Here is a 14,269-nt window from a genome sequence, read left to right on the forward strand (position 1 = left end):
AATGAGAGAACATACTTTGTATGATTTTAATCCTTTTAATTATTTAAATTTGTTTATGACCTAACATATGGTGGGAAATTTTTCATGTGCACTTGAGAAGAATGTGTATTTCACCATCATGGGCAGTGTTCTAAAAATGTCCGTTAGATCTAGTACATGTGTAGTGTTGCTCAAGTCTTCTATGTCGTGGTGGATTTTCTGCCTAGTTATTCTGTCCATTATTGAAAGTATAGCATTAAATGTCCACTATTATTGTTAAATTGTCTATTTTTTTTTGCACTTGTTGCTGTCCATATTTTACAGCTTTGTTTTTAGGTGCATATATGTTTATAACTGTTATAGCTTACTCATAAATTGGTGCTTCTGCTCCTCTTTATCTTCAGTAACTTTTTTTGTTTTAAAGTCTAGTTTTTTTGTTTTTTTTTTTTCTTCTGATATTACTGCAGCCCCTCCATCTTTCTTAGGGCTGCTGTTTGCAACATGTATTGCTTTCTGTCCTTTTGCTTTGAATCTATTTGTATCTTTGAATCTATAGGGCATCTCTTGTAGATAGCATATATGAATAATGTTTTCTAAATCCAGTCTAATATATTCTGCCTTATGACTGTTTATTCTATTCACATCTAATGTCATTAATGATATAGTTGGACTTATGCCTGCCATTTTACTTTTTGTTTTCTGTATGTCTCATGTATTTTTGTTCCCCATCCTTCTTTACTTGTTTCTTTTGCAATAAGTGAATATTTTCTAGTCTAACATTTTAAGTTTTCTAATTATTTACTCACTCGATAGTTTTGAGCTGCCTTTTTAGTGGTTGCTTTAGAATTTACAATATGTATGTTATCTGATTTTACTTCAGATTTGTACTAACTTAATTCCAGTGAATTATAGAAACAATATTTTTATGTAGCTCTATTCCCTCTTCCCTCTTTTTGTGCCATTATTGTTATACATATTACATTTGTATATGTTACAAATCCAATAATACATTGTTATAATTGTTGCTTTACATAATTACTGTATATTTTAAAAGCTGAAAAACAGCAACTGTATATTTAGTTCTTTTACTTTTTGCTTTCCATGTGTCTCATGTATTTCGTTTTCCCATTCCTCTTTACTTGTTCTATTTTTGTCTTTTATTTTCCTTGAGACAAAGTCTCACTCTGTTGCCCAGGCTGGAGTGCAGTGGCACAATCTCGACTAACTGCAACCTCTGCCTCATGGGCTCAAGCAATCCCCCACTTCAGCCTCCTGAGTAGCTGGGACCACAGGCACATGCCACCATGCCCGGCTAAATTTTGTATTTTTTGTAGAGATTCGGTTTTAACATATTGCCCAGCCTGTTCTTGAAATCCTGGGCACAAGTAATTCACCTACCTTAGCCTCCACAGCAACTGGGATTACAGGCATGAGCCACCACATTCAGTCTATAGATTTTTTTTTTTAATTATACTTTAAATTCTGGATATATGTACAGAACGTGCAGGTTTGTTACATTGGTATACACGTGTCATGGTGCACCATTAACCCATCATCTACATTAGGTATTTCTCCTAATGCTACCCCTCCCCTAGCCTCCCACCCGCTGACAGGCCCCAGTGTGTGATGTTTCCCTCCCTGTGTCTATGTGTTCTCATTTTTCACCTCCCACTTATGAGTGAGAACATGTGGTGTTTGGTTTTCTGTTCCTGTGTTAGTTTGCTGAGAATGATGGTTTCCAGCTCCATCCATGTCCCTGCAAAGGACATGAACTCATCCTTTTATATGGCTGCATAGTATTCCACGCTGTATGTTTTCTATACCATTTCTGTTCTTCTTATTTTTTCCTATGGATTCAAGTTACCATATGGTGTCATTTTTCTACTCCAATACAACTTTGTTCCCACCCACCCCCTTGGTGTTGCTTTTTTTAAACATATTATATTTCTACATGTTATAAGCTGAAGACAAACTATATAAATACTGTTATAAAAGAAAATATGTATTTATATTGTCTTTTGCAATTACATAATTGTTTACACTGATGGTCTGGCTTTTGAGTAGAATTGAATTTGCATTTGGGGGTATTTGCTTTCAGTTTTCAAAAAATACTTTAGTAATTTTTCAGTGGATTTGCTAGGCATTAATTATCACAGTTTTATTTATCTAGGAATGTCTTTGGTTTGGCCTGAGTTTGGAAAGATGGTTTTTCTAGATATAAGATACTTGGTTAAGAATATTTTTCAGAAGTTTGACTGCCATCTCACTGCATTCTGTCCATTGTTTCTTATAATGACTCAACTGTAAATTTTATTGTGGTCCACTGTATAAGTTGTTTTTCTCTTGATGCTTTTAACATTTTCTCTTTGTTTTGACTTTCAACCTTTTTACTCATATGTCTAACTGTGGATCTCTTTGCATATATCCTAGTTGGAGTTTGTTGAAATTCTTGGATATGTAGAATGTTTTTCAGCAAATTTGGGAAATGTTAGTTTAATTTTTTTGTTCCTTTTTTCTATTTTTCTTCCAGTATTTCCACTATGCATGTATCAATTCATTTAACAGGTCTCACATTTCTCTTAAGGTCTTTTTATTTTATTTTCCCTCTGTTCTTTAGATTGCATAATCTCTCGATCTATTTTCAAGTTCACTAATTCTTTCTCTTGTCAAGTCACATCTTCTGTTTAATCCTTTAATGACTTTTCTTATTTCATTTATTGTACCTTTAAACTCATAATTTCAACTTGGTTCTTGCTTGTTTATACTTTCTAGTTCCTAATTTATATTATTTTTAACAAGACATTGTTTTCATACCCTTCTTTCTCTAAGTGTAGTTCCATTAGTACTCTGAACATCTTAAGAGTGGTTATTTTGAAATATTTTTCTGTTGAATTTGTCATATCGTCCTTCTCATAGTTTCTATAGCCAGTTTTTTCCTATATGTTTTACACTTTTCTCTCTCTTTGCTTGTCTCATAATTTTTGTTGAAAACTGTACAGTTTAAGTCACATATTGCAGCAATTCTGAATATTGATTTTCTTCTCTCTTCTCTGGGTTTGTTGTTGTTTACTAGCATTTGTTTTGTGACTTAGTTACCATCTTTCAGTGAAGTCTATTTCTCCCATACTATGAAACCTTTGGTGTCACTCCACATAGGGCATATTCTTGGGCATGTATACAGTCATCTGTGATTATAGTAGTAGTAGCAGGGATGTCTTTTGATCCTTCTTTTCTTAATTTCTCTGTTAAGCTCTCTACCTCATTTGGCATCACAGCTGAAAGTTAGTCTCCACTGATTACTGGCTGGTTGCTTTATTATTTTCAATAATGTCTGATACGCAAATGTCTCAGCAGTCTGATTCAACTACATTTATGTAGGGGTAAGTTTTGGCACCAATTTAAGGTTTGTCCTAATCCCAGGAGATCTCTTCTTAACTGACTAATTTTCTTTTTATCTGTTGAACTATCTGACTTATAATTTTACTTGTTGTTCTTAAAGAACATTTGAGAGCACCCTTAGGCTTGAACTTCCTCACACTGTGTTTCAAATGAAGTCAGCTCCAGGGAAAGCTTCAGAGCTATTTTTAGTGATTGTTTTACCCCCTGATCAAAATTCTAAGCTACTGTTCTTGAAAGTTGGTGTAGCAAAATGTTTTGTCTTTCACGGATTGCCTCTTTGGGATGGAACTTCTGCCCCATAAGAAAGTTGAGATGAATATACTCAGGGACACAAGATTCTCATCCTATTATGCCTAGGACAGAACCTCCATTCTACAGGTAGGTGATTGGTAGAGGAAGGGAGCCCCTAACTTCCAGATAATACTCACCAGGAATTTAACTTTTTCAACTCGAAGTTAGAGGGCATAATAAATGCTGTTGGCCTGAGATGTGCTAACCCATAACTGGGAGATAAAGAGAGAGAAGCCCATCTTTTCAGCCACACCCTAGCAAGTGGAGCTTCCATCAAGCTGAGAAGGAAGGGTGAAAGGAGGAAGTGGATGTTTATTCCAATGCCACAGATCCTTGCTGCTCTTATCACATTTAGTGGATTGTCTTGAATAAACATTTCTTAATTTGCTCTATGCTCTTAGAACAATTTTAAGAGAATATAGTTATTTCTAGAACAGTTTTCACCAACTTTGCTGGTTTTACTGGAGAGTAGGTCTGTGGAGCGCCTCACATTGTTGCCTCGCTTGCCACATTACACACCTGCTCCCACTTTGCCTTCCATCATGAGTAAAAGTTTCCTGAAGCCTTACCAGAAGCTGAGCAGCTGCTGCTGTGAGGCTTGTACAGCCTGCAGAACGGTGAGCCAAATAATAAACTCTCTCTCTCTCTCTAAATATATATATATCCAGTCTAAGTATTCTTTGCAGCAACGCAAAATGGACTGATACACTCCCCAAGAGAGAAGACTGATTGGTTTGTCCCTATCATGTGGGTAGTGTGGATATTTTACATAAATGACTTCACCAAACAGTTCTAGTTTATAATAAACTGCAACTACAATAATTTTCTTAAAATAATCATTGCATATAGACATAATATATATATTCATTATTTGTGTACAGTCAATTCTTTTACATATATAATGAAGATAAAACATTGATATTTAAAGCAGGAGAATGAAGAAACAGTCATTTACAGTTTGTTCATCAATTTTACTCCATTATCGGCATCTCTACTTTTTGGTCCAAATCATAGTTTGTACATATTTAATTACTTTCATTGAATGGGAAAATACAGCTTTCATCAAAATCCACTTTTATGTCTAACTTCTCTTTGAACCAGAAAGACTTTTCTTATGCTTGATACAAATTACTCTTTCTCAAATTTAAATGAATTTCCTTTGTTCTGTTTTTAGCAGTCAGATCAAGCACTATATTGCCGAATGAAAGTAACACAAAATATTACTGCTATTTCTCAAACATGTCATAGTCACTTTAAATTCTTTTTTTTCTCTCAGACTTTTAGCCATTTTTCTCATCATGAGGTCACTGCAATTCTAATAAGAGATACAGAGAAACCCTCAAAATTATTCTTATAAAGAGTCTTTAACAAAACTATATACTAATAGGTTGCTTGGGCTGTATTTTTAAGTTGTGTATTGCATATAATAGAAAAATTATCTACATACCTCACACAAGACAGGGAAATAACTATAGGGTTATATCCTTCGCATAATTTATTTCTAAGTTTTAGAAATGTTATGATTATGTTGCTAAGTAATTTGCAAATCAATGGCTCTTTAGGGACCTGTGTCCTTTGGAAAAAGCTATATTTAACAGTTTGTTTATATGGTATTTTCCTAAATGCAAAATATCTACAATGCTGCTAGAACACCTGGCTTTAGGGTCATCTAATTAAACTAAGTTGAAACATATCTTAGAAATGTTTACTTTTCCAACTACATTATATGAAAAAATAGTGTATTTATGTTTTTATGTATATATATGATCACACTATTTTTACATGTGCATTAGTACTAGATGTGAAATGCCTTAATTGTCTATATGTCAAATCCGAAGTGATTTACAGGAAGAACACCTGGTACTGTACCTAACACAAGGGTTCTCCTTAACCTTTGCCATGACGGCCATAGAATCTTTCTCCAATTCTATGCTAAAGCCTTACCAATCACAGAAGTTTCATCTATGCAGATAAACCTCTCAATGTGTTCTAAAATTTCAGGACGGCCTCGAAAATCAGAATAATTCTTAAGTCTCAACAGTTCTAAGTCCCCAGAACTGAACATTATAGAAATCTGTAAGTGAAGATCACTAATCACACTAGATCACTATTTATTCTTTCATGCATTCTTAAATGCAATAAAAGATTTGCTGAAAGCTAACTACATGCTAAACAGAGGTGACACAAGACAAATATCATTTAATTTCTTCAAGACATTTAATATAGGTTTGTGTATATTTATAAACTCATAAGGGTAATAAGTAGCATGATTGCTTTAATAAAAATATGATTAAGGTAATAGAGTATAAAGAGAATCCTAAACAATTCAGGGGGTGGCAAATGAGAGGATACAAACAGAAAAAAAGCTACTGAACATAGACACATAACATAAATTGATCTTATGCATTTGGGTAAACACAGGATTATACTGCAGCTGGAGAGGAATTTAAAAGAGAAAACAGCAAGTAGGAGAACGGTCTCATATGCTGTAGCATGCCTAATGGCAATGAGAGCAAGTAACAAACTTTGAGCTGGTTATTGAAAATATCAGTATTGAATTTAGGATAATTACATTCGTAATAGTATAAGTGATGAATTGGAATTGGAGACAGAGGGGATTAAAGGTAAGACTGTAATCAGGGAAAGCAGTTTGGAGAGCCATTTAGAAATACTCAGAGACAATTAACCGACCTAATTAAGAGTTTAAGAAAGCAACAACAACTGGACTCAGTAGCCCCATGTTTGGAGGGGAGAGAATGAAGAGGAGGTATATTAAAAATACGTAATTTAGAAAATTTGAAAAGAAGTAAGATTAGTTTGTGAATAGCAGGAATAGCCTTTTAGTGTTATTCCCAGAATTCATTAATTCATTAATTCAACCAAGGCCTTTTATTATCAAGTACTGTAGTACGTGTTGGAGATATAAAGGTGACTAAATAAGTCTAAACCCAGCCATTAAGGAATTGAACATGTAAACATAAAATAAATGTGAAAACAACTAAATGAAACACTGTACAACAAGCATTTTAGTTGAATAACCACATTGCACAGTATAAGCACATAGAGGAAAGAGGAGGAAGTAAACGCAGGCAGGTTTAAACTGAGAGAAGTAAGCAGAACCAAATGAGATGAAGAGGTATGAGTTATATTACAGAAATTCTTACATTCTAATGATAAAAAAAAACTGGACTCTAACCTGTAATTATACATCCATGGGAGAGTTTTAAGCAAGCTAGGATATGAATATTAGAAAGATTAATTAAAAGATTATTTGAGTGGTGTGTTTGTTAGGCCATTTTTGTACTGTTATAAAGAAATACCTAAGGCTGAGTAATTTATAAGAAAAGAGGTTAATTGGCTCACAGTTCTGTGGGCTTTACAGGAAGCATGGTGCTGGCATCTGCTTCTGGTGAGAGCCTCAGGAAACTTACTCATGGCAGGAAGTGATAAGAGAAAAGGGCAAAGTGCCATACTTTTTTAAACAAGCAGGTCTCATGAGAACTCACTCACTATCGCTAGGCCAGCACTAAGGTGATGGTGCTAAACCATTCATGAGAAATCCACCACAGTGATCCAATCACTGCCCAACAGGCCCTAGCACCAACACTGGGGATTACTTCTCAATATGAGATTTGAAGAGAATATCCAAAATATATCAGGTGAAATTATAGAAAACATAATTTCAAGAAAATTGAAGGGTAAGCATGACATAGGAAGCTACCAAAATTTTGAGGCAAATATCTGAAGTAAACAAATGGCTGGAGGGAAAAGAAATAGAGATGAGAAAGGGGACAGATGTTCAGAAAATATAACTGATTAGTTACATATTGTAAGGGAAAAGCATCCTATTGGATAAGCCATCCTATTGGATAAAGCATGCTATTGGATAATGTTTATGATTATAGGACTTTTTTGATGGTTGTATGATCAATTGGAATAAGGAATTCTAAAGAAGAAAAGGTTATTAGGTTAATCTGTGGTCAGTTTCGTGAAAATATAATTCAATTTCTTTTCTTGCCTGTGCCTATTCACTGAAGTGTAACTATCCATAGTCCATTAAGTGGGCAGGATGATCGCACATCCTAACTATAAATAATTGGACAAAATCTACAATCCTGACCGAAGATGGATTAGTCATAATCCTTTCCCTGAAACTGTAAAAAGAAGACAACTGCCTTTGATTGACTAAACTGGACTTGAAACAATTCTACTCCTAGATATGTTCCTAACTAAAATTCATGCACATGGGCACCAAAAAGCATGTACTAATGTCAATTCCAATATTAGCTGTAATAGCTCCAAGCAAGAAATAACCCATCAAATATTCATCCAAAGTCGAATGATGATTGCATTGTAAATTCCTCACACAATGGAAAAATATGCAGCCTTAAAGAACTACGGCTAAATCTAGCAATATTGATCAATCTCAAAAACACTTTGTTGGTTGAGTAAACCAACCTAAATCAATTTATAAATTCCAAGAAATCTAATTCAAAACTTTAGTTGTGTTTTTGAGTGATTTAGTTTAAAATGTATATGGCATAAAAATGTACTCAAATATCTAAGTTAGCCTACAAGAAAGAAAGAGATACTATTATTATACTAAGTTATAGCAGTCATTAGTGCTGTTAACTGAACATATACTTTCATGCTGTGATCACATGTTAGGGTGTAACTTGCTGGATTTGTGTTTTGGATGATAAATTATAAGCCAAACTTAGGTATGTCACTTCTGGACTGGAGCATTCATTTAATTATCAGCATGAAAACATCTAGTCTGTTCTTCCCTCTGGCTTGTGAATGGCAACACAGAGTTTCAAGTTTCAGTAAAAACCACTGTTCCTGAGTAACTAAGACAATTGAAGTATCCTGCAGACCTTCACTGGATCTGCAGCATGAAAAGTAAACCTCTCATTCTAAGCCACTGATGTTTTCAAGTTGTTTATTACCACAGCATAACATAGCCTGCTCTGACTTATTGAAAAGCCATTGGTGCAAAAAAAAAAGACTAATGGACCAATAGAATAAAATGGATAGCTCACAGGCAGGTATATATACAAACACTCTATGAACAGGGTGCACTATAAAGCTAGAAGAAAAGAATTGTCTGGTGTGGGAAAACTGGTTCACTACACGGATGAATATAAAACTTGATGCCTACCTAAGACCACACAAAAAATGGGAAGCCTAGGTGGTGCATTAAAAGCCAAATTTAGAAGAAAGGTTCAGTGGAAGAAATGTTGAAAAATTATTATGACCAAAAAAATCACTTATTAAGTAAAAATTTCAAAACACAAGCCAAGAAGCAAAAAGTATAAAAATAAATCTGGAAATCAATCAGAAAAAGTCTACAATCTCAAAACAGAAATAAAGGATACACCAGTCACTTTCCAGCAGAGAACCAAAAATGTTGACAAGTAGAAGATGAGGTGCTCAAAAGTATGGCGGTCAAAGAAATGCAAATTAAAGCAATAATGCTGTATTACTTCTTTTAGAAAGTTGTATAATTCTAAATGTGGAGGACATAGAACCCCTCATTCCTTGCTATGGAAGGATAAAATTGATTAGATCACACTGGAGAACACCCTTAGTTTATTTAGTTAAATAAAATATACACAATTCCTAGTAACATAACACAAAGGTAGTCTACAGGACATGCAAACATCTGTTCACTGAAGAATTGTTGATAGAGATGGGGAGAGTAGATGGACAAATTCTGGTAGAGGCCATGAGTATTGTAAGGCAGTTGGAAGCAACACATTAGACGAAAACCTAGGAATGTGAATGATCTCAGAAATAAAATGATTATTTTAAAATGGAAACTACATTAAGTCATTGTATACTAAATGTCTGCAGACAAAATAATCATTTGAGAAAGAACTTAATTAAATACTGAATATGCAATAAGCACAACAAAAACGGTTGCCTGTGTTCAGGAAGAATGGGAGTCGAGTATAGAGATAGAAAATAATAAACAGGCAAATAAAAAAAGGAAAAAATACTGTTGGTTTTCAAATGTTGACTATGTGCAAATTGAGAACTATGTATGCTTCCAAAACCAACAAGAGATGTCTTTTGTTGAGTTAACAATTTGAGACTTGTTTTAATGATCTATATAAAACATCTAAGATGGGGAAATAAAAATGTGTTATAGTAATACATGCCTGTGTTGTAATTGTGATGTAACTGTAATTGCAAATCAGTTTGATCCAGGTGTTAGTGTTATCAGAATAATTTGTATGTGTGAATTCCAAAGTGCTTCCAGAAATCAATGTGGACTTCCACACGACATCTTAAACTTATGTGTGCATTGTAAAAAGATGTTTAAAAATTTAAAACCAAAACTTTGCCATGCCCATTCTCAAATTTTATTTAATTCCTTCTTATTTCACTGCTATCTGCCTATTCTGCTTATCTCTCAAACATTAGGTCACTGATTCTAATAGCATATAGATCCCTATGATTGGTGTTAAGGATAATAGATATAAGCAACAAGAATATGAAAAATAACTTGAGATATGATTTCACATTCTTACTATATGTTGTAAAGTGCTGAGATATATGCAAACACCTACATCACTTACTAAAAATTATATAAACAAAGACAGGAAGAAATGACTGAGATGAACCAACCTCTAGACACAGTTCTGCAGGCTGCCTGGATATAAGTGATTTGTGTGTTTAAATGTGTACGTATCTATTAATGAACCATTACTCCAGGAATAGAGGGCTAAATTAAGTCTGACATGTTTTACCAACTGCATTTTAAAAAATGTGAATTGGATAGACATCAAGAAAACAAAGAGAATCTATGTGGGAGGGAGTGATTCACGTTTCCTGTGACCAGCACCTGTGAGACCAGTGGACTCCAGGAAAAATTGGCAGTTCTGGAGAGAAAGTGTGGCCTTTGCTAGTACAGGAGGTCTGGAAAAATGAATGTAAGTTGCAATAATTCAGAGTTTTCCTTCGGATAAATGTTAATAGAGTGACTGTATTTCATAGGACATTGCTAGTCAATTTCATGTGATAAAGAAAAAGAGAACACACTCAAGAAGAACCAAAGTTTAACATGTAACAGGATACATTTTATGTCAAAATAAAAATACAATAATTCACTGTGAGGAGTAAGAGGACAAATAGAGCTATTAATGTTACATAAGGCAAGTTCTAAGCTTAGGAAATAGAAGAGCACTTACTGGTTCACAGAACATTTTTAAGTGTTCTGAAGATATAATAGATTCTACATTTGAAATAACACAGATAATGTAGGAATTTAACTTGAAATGTAAACTCTATAATTACTATTTCATGTCTTGAATTGCTTATTGCAATGTTCAGTAGCACATTACAGATCCCCTTTTTAATCATTTGTCTCTTATTCTTTTCCTACAAGCAATATATTGTCGACAAAACATCACGACTCATTTCTTTTTCCATAAAATCCATTCTTATGTGTGTCTTGTTCAATATTAAATTTAAACATACAGTCTTTAATTGTCAGAATTCTGAAACCAAAACTATTCATACCTTAAAATATATATCCCTGTTTGATATCAAATTATATTTTATCTTCATTTCAATCAATACTTTTCTCATCCTATCTAATAGCCCCTAGATATTTGTATGTTATCATTAAACATCATTTTCTATATTAATTTCTTCTGAAAAGTAATTGATCTGCAGCATCAAAAATGGTAAATAATAAAATAACCAAATTAGGGACTTGAGCATAAAAGTGTATTCTAGTAGATTTGTTTGAATACCTTGGTATTTGGTTCAGAATATTCTGAATATATTCTCACCTTTAGCAGTTGTCCTTCTTTACTCACATGAAATATTAATAACAGAATTATTTAAAAAGTAAAGAAGTTCTGTAATGCTTTATATAAACTCTCTCTCTCTCTCTCTCTCTCTCTCTCTCTCTCTCTCAGGTCTCAGAAGACACAGATTAAGATGCTTCCTTAAATGAATATGCCTTGAATTCTTTTTTCTTCAGTTACCCCGTGGAAGCATGGAGGCCTTTCTTATGTTGCTATTTGATGACCACAACCTTAACTTCAGTTACAAACTTTTAAAAGAGAAGCAACTTTTGCATTAATATAATCCATTTTTAATCCATTTCTTAATCCATGTGTATTTCTTAAAGGTAATTACTAAATATACATGTAAACCATGACCATCTATCACCATGGAAAAAAACTATACCTTAGTTCTGACACTAAGAACATCAAGCAATAAGGATGACATTATTCTACAAATAGCTGCTACTTCCGGGGAAACATTCTTCTCTTTCAAGTGAAAGCAGATGTTTCTACATAGAATTAAACAGGTTTTTTAGTTCTTAATCTTCCTTATTTTTTAATACTAACCTTCATATTCCCTTTACATGTCTTATAAAATGTCTAGCATTTTTCTGAGTGTTACTTCTTCCAGAGCACAAATTAAAAAACAGAATAAATCCATTCCTCAGAAATACACATAATAAAAAGATATACTGCACAATACAATGTTAAAAATCCATAAAATAGTGCAATTGAAAATAACTAAAGATTAGCTTCTTTTCATCCACATAGAGATAATGAGGAAAAAAGACCTCATAATTTAGGTCTTCCCTAAATGAATATGTCTTGAATTTAATGTAAATTCCCAGAAAATATTTTGATTAAGAAATTCATTTTCAGAAAGTTATATTCTTCGCGTTGAGACTGTTTTTAAAGTATATTTGTGACCTTCCTTCAAGGAAAGTGACAAAATGCAAGTACAAAAGAAAAATTACCATAAAGCATGTTCTGTGTCTAAGTGTCATTGATGCAGATGGCTAGTTAACAGTGCTGCTGCCTTTTGATAACACTGGAGGAAATGCATGATTTTATTTCAGCATTAGCAGATTGTCTTCTCTTTTGCTATGTTATACCTAAAACAATGGCCTTTTGCTTTTGTGTCCTTACATAGAGATAAACTTTTATTTTTATAAAAAATCTGTCATTTAGAGCCTAGTGGATACAATAGTTTCTGTGGTTAGACTTTTTGAGTTTAGAAACATGCTCAGCAACTTACTAGACTGACCTTGAATATAATCCTTCTGTGTCTCATTTTCATCATCTGTAAAATGGGGCTATTAATAGTATCTCCCACGTAGGTGTCTCATAAGAATTAAATGAAACAATACACCTGGTGAGAGTTCAATAAATGTAAGCTATTAAAGAAGTTTAATCTACAATAGAAAAGAGAAATACAAAAATCTAATTAGAATAATAATAAAACTAAAAATAAGTGGCACAATACATTTACAGGCAATGTTAGGGTGCATTTAAACCTGCCTGAATAAGTGATCTCAGAGAAAGCCAAATAAATGAGAGTCTTTTCAGTTGAGTGCTGAAACATACATTTATATATATATATATATATATAAATGTATATGTATATATATATAAATGTATATGTGTATATATATGAAAATAGGCTTAGAGAATAGAATAAAAAGGTAAGGAGTTATGAAAGTACATGTCACACTTTGAAAATATCATATAATCTTGGGGATTTTAAAGGATATTTAAAAATAAACATCTCTTCTTGATTAATGGTTTTATTTTCTTTGTAATGATGTCAGTAAAACAAATGAGAAAATGATTGAAAATCCCTATGCCTCACTTTCCTTTGCTCAATTTTTGTAATTTTCTCTGTTTAAAATTTCTCCATTAGTAAAAAATTCACCTCTTTGAGTCAACCAGACAGAAAAATTTTGGCCAAGTCACAGAGATTTTTTTTTTTTTTTAAGTTAAGAGTTTTTAAAAAGCCCCACAAGTTTCTGGTGGAAGTGCTGACTTAAACTGAACTTCAGCATCCATTAGGAAGCTTGAGTGAAGCTCTCTCGACAGAACTGGGCTTCATCAGCCCAGAAAATGATTTCAATACTGCTGTTTCCAAGTACTCCGGGTTGTGACCTGCTTCCTCGTTCTTTGAGAGCTGTATCAGTGAGCACGTATTTGTCAGAGTGCGGATACAAAACCCAATGCAGAAAAGCTTGTGAATTCAAGGAAAGGCTGGTGGAACTTCCCCACTGAAAGTCCTGCCATCTAGATCTGCAAGGTCCCTCTGGGATGGGTCAGTCTTGTATAAGCAGTTGTCCACTTGATTTGATTTGATGGGTTCTTCTGCATACTCTACCCCACAACTATCCTACCTATTTCCACACCAGAGTGGAGCGGGCTTTCTAAAAACCATCTTGATACTGAATTGAATTTGGAATCAACACCTTCCATAAAACCCGCTGTTCTGGCAGAGGCCTGGGCAGTTCCCTTCAATGTCTTCTTAGGCTCTTCCTCCTGTTCTCTTCTTCCATTCACAATCCCAGGTTGGGTTCTCTATCATCAGCCTCATGTTTGAAACAGGGTTTAGAAGGAGACCCCAAATATCACTTCTTGTATATGAAACATGATTCCAGTGCCTCTGTTCTCAGCTCACACCTAGCACTGCAGTTCCGTACCTCCAAGTCACTCTATTGTCTTATTCACTATTTCTGACTCTCCTTCTTATCATTTACAATTTAGTACAGGCTTTCTTCTAGATTCATTCTATACAAGACCTGTATTTTGGTATA

Source organism: Macaca fascicularis, chromosome 1 (genome assembly GCF_037993035.2).
Source record: "Macaca fascicularis isolate 582-1 chromosome 1, T2T-MFA8v1.1".
In the NCBI taxonomy this organism is placed as follows: Eukaryota; Metazoa; Chordata; class Mammalia; order Primates; family Cercopithecidae; genus Macaca; species Macaca fascicularis.